This window comes from Otolemur garnettii, unplaced genomic scaffold (assembly GCF_000181295.1).
Source record: "Otolemur garnettii isolate 467f Iridium unplaced genomic scaffold, OtoGar3 scaffold00008, whole genome shotgun sequence".
In the NCBI taxonomy this organism is placed as follows: domain Eukaryota; kingdom Metazoa; phylum Chordata; class Mammalia; order Primates; family Galagidae; genus Otolemur; species Otolemur garnettii.
The window spans coordinates 11,105,554-11,114,067 of record NW_003852403.1 but is presented as its reverse complement, the minus strand read 5'-3'; the positions used below and the strand labels follow the sequence as shown (position 1 = coordinate 11,114,067).

Here is an 8,514-nt window from a genome sequence, read left to right as displayed (position 1 = left end):
CCCTGGGTAGAGTGCAGTGGCATCACAGCTCACAGCAACCACCAACTCCTGGGCTCAAGCGAGTCTCCTGCCTCCGCCTCCCAAGTAGCTGGGATTACAGGCACCTACCACAACACCCAGCTATTTTTTGGTTGCCACCATCCTTATTGTTTGGTGGCCCGGGCTGGATTCGAACCCGCCACCTCAGGTGTATGTGGCTAGCACCTTTGCCCTTTGAGCCATAGGTGCCGAGCTGGCTTTAAATTTTTAATAGAGGCAGAGTTGTCCATTTTGTGGTAGTATTACCTTATTTATTCCACTATATTGCCTGTTGGATAAATACACTGTAGTATTTATAGTGAAACCCACATGTTGGTAAGCCAGTGAGGAAGAATGGATTCCAGAACTTTATAGCTCACCACTTCTATTGCCTGCCTATTCATCAGGCATATGCAATTGACCTACCTGTCAAGATGATGGATTAACTCTGTGGCTCTTCATCAGTCCTTTACCAGGCCATCCACTGTTGTCCAAATGAGCAATGTGCCCAAAATCTATTTGTAATTTAGTTATGTGGAGATTAAAATGCATTTCTATACAGAAATTAACACTATATACAAATGCTGGTTCACTTGTTATTCCATAAAGGCTTAACAATTAATGAAGCGTAGTTAAAGCATTAATTAGATAAGATGCCCAGTACATATAGTGAGAGGAGAAGAAGAGAAGACCTTCCTAAGGATAAATCTTAGCCTGAGGTTTTGAATTTTGAATGGGGCAGAGTTGTCCACTTTGTGATGAACTCATACTTGGAATTTAAATATGATTATCTTGGCTGGGCGCCATAACTCACACCTGTAATCCTAGCACTCTGGGAGGCCAAGGCAGGTAGATTGCCTGAGCTCACGAGTTTGAGACCAGCCTGAGCAAAAGCAAGACCCTGTCTCTACTAAAAATAGAAAAACTAAGGCAAAAGAATCGCCTAACCCCAAGAGTTGAAGGTTGCTGTGAGCTATGACACAATGGCACTCTACGCAGGGTGACAGCTATGACACAATGGCACTCTACTCAGGGTGACAGCTTGAGACTCTATCTCAAAAAATAATAATAATGGTTAATATGCTTGTCTCCTCTTTGATCATTTAACTCACTTGAAGCTTTTTCTTTAAAGAGTAAATATCTTCTTGTCTGTTTTTTGAGGGGGTGGTGGTTTCTTTTTTTTTTTTGAGACTGTGTCTAACTCTGTTGCCCTAGGCTAGAGTGCTATGGCCTCAGCCTAGCTCACAGCCATTTAAAACTCCTGGTTTCAAGTGATCCTTCTGTCTCAGGCTCCCAAGTGGTTGGAACTATAGGTATACTGCCGCCAGCTAATGTTTCTATTTATAGTAGACATAGTGGGGTCTCACTCTTGCTCAAGGTGGTCTGGAACTCTTGAATTCAAGTGATCTTCCCACCTTGGCCTTTGGGAGTGCTAGGATTACAGGCTTGAGCCACCAGTGCCAAGAAAGGGTAAATATCTTTAAATATTTCTCTAGCCTTTCTCTATTAAAAGCAAAATAGTCCTTCCTTTCCTAGAGTATTTTGAAGTGTTTATTAAAATAAATAAACATGGGGGCAGCGCCTGTGGCTCAAAGGAGTAGGGCGCTGGCCCCATATGCCAGAGATGGTGGGTTCAAACCCAGCCCCAGCCAAAAACTGCAAAAATAAATAAATATTATTATATAAACAAATATAGATAGTCGCTATTTTATAGGGAAGGTTGGGGGAGTGTACCCTAAAGCAGCTTCTCCCTCTGGTAACATCTCTTTCATATGACTATATTATAAACATATAACTTATATCATGGAAAAGGGAGTTTGTTCTTTTAAAGAGGCTGTTTCTATTTATTTCTGAGTTAAGGGGTTTAAATTATTTTTAATCAGCATCCAGCAGTGAGTTCTGGGGTGATGGTCATTAATATCGTAATCCATTACTTTTCATAAAAGATAAGATTTTTTCCTGTAATGGTTCATTTGTCTGACTGCTTTATTTCTCACCAGAAATCACAAAGTCCATTTCCTGTGACAGTGTAATAAGTTTCACAGCATCTGATGATAGTTGCACTTACATGCAAAAGATTAAAGGTACAGGTTAGAAAGGAGGAGTAAGAAGGCACTGACAATAAAAACATCATGGTAGAATTTGTATTTTTAATGTCATAATCACTAACTTAGAAAAACGCATATAAGTATGGATTGTAAATACCTTTTAAATAATTCAATTATTTTCTTAAATAATTTATTATATGCACATTTATTTTGTACATATTTGCTCAAATGTTTTTCCAGAAATATTTTTCTCTCCTTATGCTAAAATAAATAAAATTTATAGACGTTATATAGAGCCTTCATTGAAAAAACCTTCTGCCATCAGCTCCCCCTACCTTGACATATCATGACTTCTTAGTGATTGACATGTTAATAACAAGTGTGAATGCCATTAATTAGTATCAGTGTTAACACCTTATGTTTCTTGCTATTCTCAACTCAACTGAAGACTTTTCAGTTTTTTAACTAAGTAGTAGTTATTACAAGTACTCCCCTGTTTATGAACAAGATAAATTCTGTAGGTTTGTTCTTTTTTTTTGAGACAGAGCCTCAAGCCATCCCCCTGGATAGAGTACTGTAACATCACAGCTCACAGCAACCTCCAACTCCTGGGCTCAAGCGAGTCTCCTGCCTCCGCCTCCCAAGTAGCTGGGACTACAGGCGCCCACCACAACACCCGGCTATTTTTTGGTTTCAGCTATCATTGTTTGGTGGGCCCAGGCTGGATTCAAACCTGCCAGCTCAGGTGTATGTGGCTGGCGCCTTAGCCACTTGAGCCACAGGCGCCAAGCCTGTAGGTTTGTTCTTATGTTGAATTTATATGTAAGATGAAACAGGTACATTTACTTAGTACCTGTAATAGCCCCGTTCATAAGTGCACGTTGTACATCAGTCAGATGTTTGTAACTCGAGGACTTACTATAATAGCCTCCATTTGCAGGTGTGAGTTGCACATCACTCGGGAACTGCCTATATATAATTTTTATTTAATGAAGCAAAAAGGTGTTGCTAATGCTATTAATAATAATTCCTACATTCCTATATTTGTTTATAACCTACTTTTATACCCACTCTTTTATATATTATTGTTACACAATATTTTTTAAGTGCCTTTGAGTGAAGGAAAGTGGTTGAAATATAAAAGAAGTTACTTGGAATGTCTGTTGTAACACATCTTAGTATGTTTACATCTGCTTGAAGGAAAGAGTAAATTATTTCCTTAGAACCCCACAGTTATATAGTCAGTTCTACTCCTGATCTGCACTGAGCCATTATAGCCATTGTAGCTACAATGTAGTCCAATGATTTTGATCAGATGTTTACATTGATTTTATAAACTAGTGCATATGATTAGACTATGAAGCACCCTATGTTTCTTATTTATTTCCATTTTGGAAGCTTTGAAGTTTTTTTGTTTTTATGATCCTTTAACCAAAGCATTTTAAATCTAGCTTCCAGTAATAATTTATTTATTTGTTTGTTTTGTTTTATGAGCATGACTTTGTGAATATATAGTAATAATTTCTATCAAAATCTCTTTATGTATGTGTGTTGACTGTTAAATCAATAACTATACTATTGGTGTAATTTACTTAAATACCTCTCTGCTGCTCCATTCTCTCTTAGAAGGGATAGAATGGCTACTATAAGGCCCTCTTATATTTACTAGTTGGGGCCTGTGAATTAAACCAACAAAAAGATTAACAGGAGGAAAGGTTTATTTTGCATGCACGTCAGAGAGTTATCAAACCAAACTGGGGTCCATTTTCGTGGTGCAGTAGAGCCAGACATAGGAGGTGAGAGTTGCCCCAGGAGAAAAAGACATTTTTATTATAGAGTGCCATATAGGAGAATGAACATCAGTACTTAAAACTGGAACTCAGCTCCTCATGGCTTACATGCCAGTGTTTAGGGAGTATTTTTGGCTTTTTTTTTTTTTATTAAGTCAAAGATTTTTATTTCTGTTTTCCTTTTAGACAAAGATCTTATAAGAATCACAGATGAAACAGATGAAAGATCATGCACAAATCACATTTGTACCTCAATAACAAAAATACAAATTCCAAATTTTTAAAAAATAAATTTTTAGTGACCCAGATGGCTGAGAAAATGCTGCCAGGCTTTTTCTGGTCTACCACAACATTTTCTAAATCAATGACAAAGATGCTGCCTATCTTGGCTGTATTATTTCTCACCATGAGAAGAAGAGCCTCAGTATATGGAAAATGCTTATTTCAGAAAATTGGCAGTAGATAGCTTTGAAGGGAAGTCAGTTTAGTTGGAATTGTTATTGGGACTCAAGAATCACTATCTCTCTGGCCTCTGAAATAGGGGTAATGGAGGCACATACACTTCCAGAAGTTCTTGGCTCAGCATATCACTCATGTCTTCAACAACTAGATCCTGTGGCACCATCCGTAGGGCTTCGTGGGAGGGTCACATCCAGTGCAGAAGTAGACGTTTTTCTGGTATGTTACATTAGCTGTGCCTTCCAGGGCAGAACACAGCTGGGTTATGTGAGACACAAAGTCTGCTTCCTTGGAATAACCACCAAACTGCATGGAATAGACAAGTGATAGCTTCCTACTCCTCAATCTCGATGCTTTTGTCACAGGGAGTTGGCAGGTTGCTTTGACATTGGTTTGGAATCAGGAACTAGACTGCTAACTTCTTCTGTAGGAAGCCATCATCATTGGGCAACATGGCAAAGGAAATAGGGACTGTCATCCCCATCCCGATTGCTTTGGCATTGGTGCCTACCACGTACTTCACAACTTTGGGCATTGCTTCCCGCAGAAACTCATCCATAGGCTTTTCTCTCACTTCCACCGTGGCACACTTCCCTCTTTCACAGGCCTTTTCCTCACTGGACACTTCTTCCTGCCCCTTTGCTCAGGACCAGCCAAGGCCACGTTCCTAAACAGTGAGTTCTTTATTTATTTATTTATTTTTTTTGAGACAGAGCCTCAAGCTGTCCCCCTGGGTAGAGTGCTGTGGCATCACAACTTACAGCAACCTCCAACTCCTGGGCTCAAGCGAGTCTCCTGCCTCAGCCTCCCAAGTAGCTGGGACCACAGGCGCCCACCACAGCACCTGGCCTTTTTTTTTTTTTTTTTGGTTGCAGCCATCATTGTTGTTTGGCGGGCCCAGGCTGGATTCGAACCCGCCACCTTAGGTGTATGTAGCTGGCACCTTAGCCACTTGAGCCACAGGCACTGAGCCAACAGTGAGTTCTTGATCTCGTGCAACATGTTGTACCCAACACCACTTTAAAAAAAAAAAAAGAGGAGGTCTTACTCCATCCCCAGACTGGAGTGCAGTGGCCTTCTACAGAGTTAGGGCTATCACCTTGCATTGACATGCCCTCTGGCTTTTTTTTTTTTTTTAAATTTTTTTGTGTAGAGAGGGTATCTTACAATGTTGGCCAGGCTGGTCTCAAAATCCTGTCCCCAAACAATCCTCCTGAGAGAGGACACCTGAGAAAAATGAAATTTGAAAGAACAAAGGGTTTCTCAGAGAAGCCCAAGGACGCACCTGCAAGGTCTTTTCCATAGTAACCCAGCTCTTAAGAATTTGTAAAACTTAGCTTCCTGGGTCCTTGAAACTAACACTTGGTGCTTGCTTCCGTTTCTGTAAACCCTGCACATGATTGGACACCTCCAGTGAGAGGTAATATGGTAATTCCTTTGTGTCTACTTGTAAGACAAGGGACAGAGCTGATTCAGGAGGTTGGTCATTTTGGATTCTAGTCTGCTGCACCTCCACCAACTGAAATAAAACCCTTTCTTCTATCACTGGTGTTCAGGTGACTCTCTCTACTTTCTCTCCACCAGGCCTAGATTCCTACAACATTCCTGCCTCCAAAGGTATGAAATAATAAGCATGAATCACCCCGTTCAGCCTGAAGCCAGGAGTTTTAAAGGCAAGGGTATAAAGCAGGCCTGATCCCAAAAGCCAGGATATCTTGAAGTAGGGGCAAGAGTGAAGAATAAGTAGATTCAGAGATTCTTGGCTTAGGGGAAAGGAGGATAGAGATGGGTGTGACATGCCCCTCAGGGAAATTTTAAACAAACACTAGAGGTCAGAATTCAATTCCTTAGTTTCTCCTTATCTGCATTTTCCATCTGAAGGGGGTTTCTGAAAAACAACTCAAGATCATATGCTAAGATGCCATCTTTTAATTTTCATAGGGAACTAAAACACTTCTTGATGTAACTGGCTTCATGGACAAATTTTAATAACTCTTGTATTTTTTTAATTCCTTCTCTTAACTAACAAATTGACCTTTTGAGTAGTTTCCCAGAAATGGTGCATTTTAAAGGAGTTAAGGTTCTGAAGGCCCCAGTAGACTTCCGGACACCAAGACGCGCTGTGCACCACAACCTGCCCCCAAAGCACTAAGCTCCTTGTTAGCTACACCATGACCAGCCTGGAGGCACATGGCTCTTCCTTTAAAAACTTATAATCTCTTTCAGTCGGGAGACAGATTTCAGTCAGCTTCTCCTGTTCTCTTGAAAAGATGTCCTTTGTATGAAAAATTCCTTTCTTCCTTGACAGTCCTAGTTGTGGCAATAATTGGATCTTTGTGCCTTGAGCAACTGGATCTAGGCCAAAACCTCCTGCTGTCTCAGTTTCGTTAACACTGACTAGGGCCTTGTTCTCATCAGGTTGCCCATTCACTTTGCAAGGCTATACAGCTGTCAGAAACTTCCCCTAAAGGAACCCAAGACTTTCCTTTCTGCTTAGGGGCCTAGCAGTTCCCTCAAAGGGGTCTCTGCCGTGTCTCGGGGGACCATGCAAGAAAGAATTGAACCCCACAAAGAGCCAATTAGACCTAGGAGTGTATATACCATTTTAACAAAGAGTAATAAGGGCCCAGCCCAAGTGGATCGTGCCTGTAATCCTAGCACTCTGGGAGGCTGAGGCAATTGGATTGCTTGAGCTCAGGAATTGGAGACCAGCCTGAGAAAGAGCAAGACCCATCTCTACTAAAAATAGAAAAACTAGTGAGGCATTGTTCCAGGCGTTTACATTCCCAGCTACCCAGGAGGCTGAGGCAAGGGGATCGCATGAGCCCAAGAGTTTTATGTTGCTGTGAACTATGATGACACAGAGTAAGACCCTGTCTCAAAAAACAAACAAACAAAAAAAGAGCAATAAAAGTATAGAGAAAATATTACGTAAGGTGAGACTAGACCAAAGGGGACTTGGGCTCCTGGTATAGTGGGATATAGAACTGGGGGAAGGAGACTAGGAAATGCCTGGTAAGTAAAGATTGTTGAGTAAGGTTTGTGATGAAGACTAAAGTGAGAATAGTGTCTCCCTCTTTTCTAGTACTAGAGTGGTGGACACCATAACAAATGTAAATTTCCTTCACAAAAGGGAAATTTATGCTGAGCTTTTAAGCAGAAAAGGGGAGACAGAGCTCTTCCTGTGTGTTATTTCTTAATGGCCTTCAGCTCAAAGTAGACCTTATACCAAAATGGCATGTTTTGGGTGTAATATTGTGATCCCTTTAACTGTGTACTACTCTCTAATACCAAGGCGGTGAATTAAGATAATTCTGAAGGCTTAGCTTAGCTAATACCCTGCTACTCTGGGTCAGTTTTCCACCTTAGCTTTGTTGTTTAAACCACAAGGAAGTTTCATTCAAGGTCTGATTGCTCATCACAATCAGATCCAACTGTTGAGACAAAAAGGATTGCCAAGAAAGAAAGGAATTTTTAATATGACAGACATCTTGTCAACAGAACAGAAAGGAATTTTTAATACAGCAGACATCTTGTCAACAGAGCAGAAGAAACTGCCTCACATGTAGCTATCTAATGGAGATCATAGGCTTTTTAAGGAAGGACCAACATGCTAGTGAGTCTGCTCTGCACTGGGGCCTTCAGAATCTCAACTCCTGGTTCTTTTAGAGACAGAGTCTCACTTTGTAGCCCTCATTAGAGCGCTGTGGCGTCACAGTTCACAGCAACTTCCAGCTCTTGGGCCCAGGCAATTCTCTTGTCTCTGCCTCCCGAGTAGCTGGGACTACAGGCACCTGCCACAACAACCGACTATTTTTTTGTTGCAGTTTGGCTGGGGCTGGGTTCGAACCCGCTACCCTTGGTATATGGGGCTGGTGCCCTACTCACTGAGCCACAGGTGCCACTCATCAACTCCTTTGTCTTGCAGAAAATCTAGTTATTCTGTGGAAGTGACTCAGAAGGTAAAATATTTAATTAAGGAAAAAAATTAAATCACATATAGGGTTCTTAAAATTTATTCACAGAACCAGTTGCAATTTTTCTCATCTGTAAAATAGAGATTGTGATATTACTTACCTCAAAAGCTTGTAAAAAGTCCATTAAAAAATACACAAAAGGCTCGGCACCTATAGCTCAACCGGCTAAGGCGCCAGCCACGTACGCCTAAAGTGGCGGGTTTGAATCCCCAGCCAGGACCC

General features: G+C 41.0%; 1 protein-coding gene and 1 pseudogene across 2 annotated transcripts in view; one reads left to right on the top strand and one right to left on the bottom strand.

The window, feature by feature from the left end:
* Positions 1 to 8,514, top strand: part of ADK (adenosine kinase) — a 553,222-nt gene that overhangs the window by 302,518 nt on the left and 242,190 nt on the right. The gene's annotated exons all lie outside the window — the stretch shown is intronic.
* Positions 4,036 to 8,514, bottom strand: part of LOC105886375 — a 52,868-nt pseudogene continuing 48,389 nt past the window's right edge.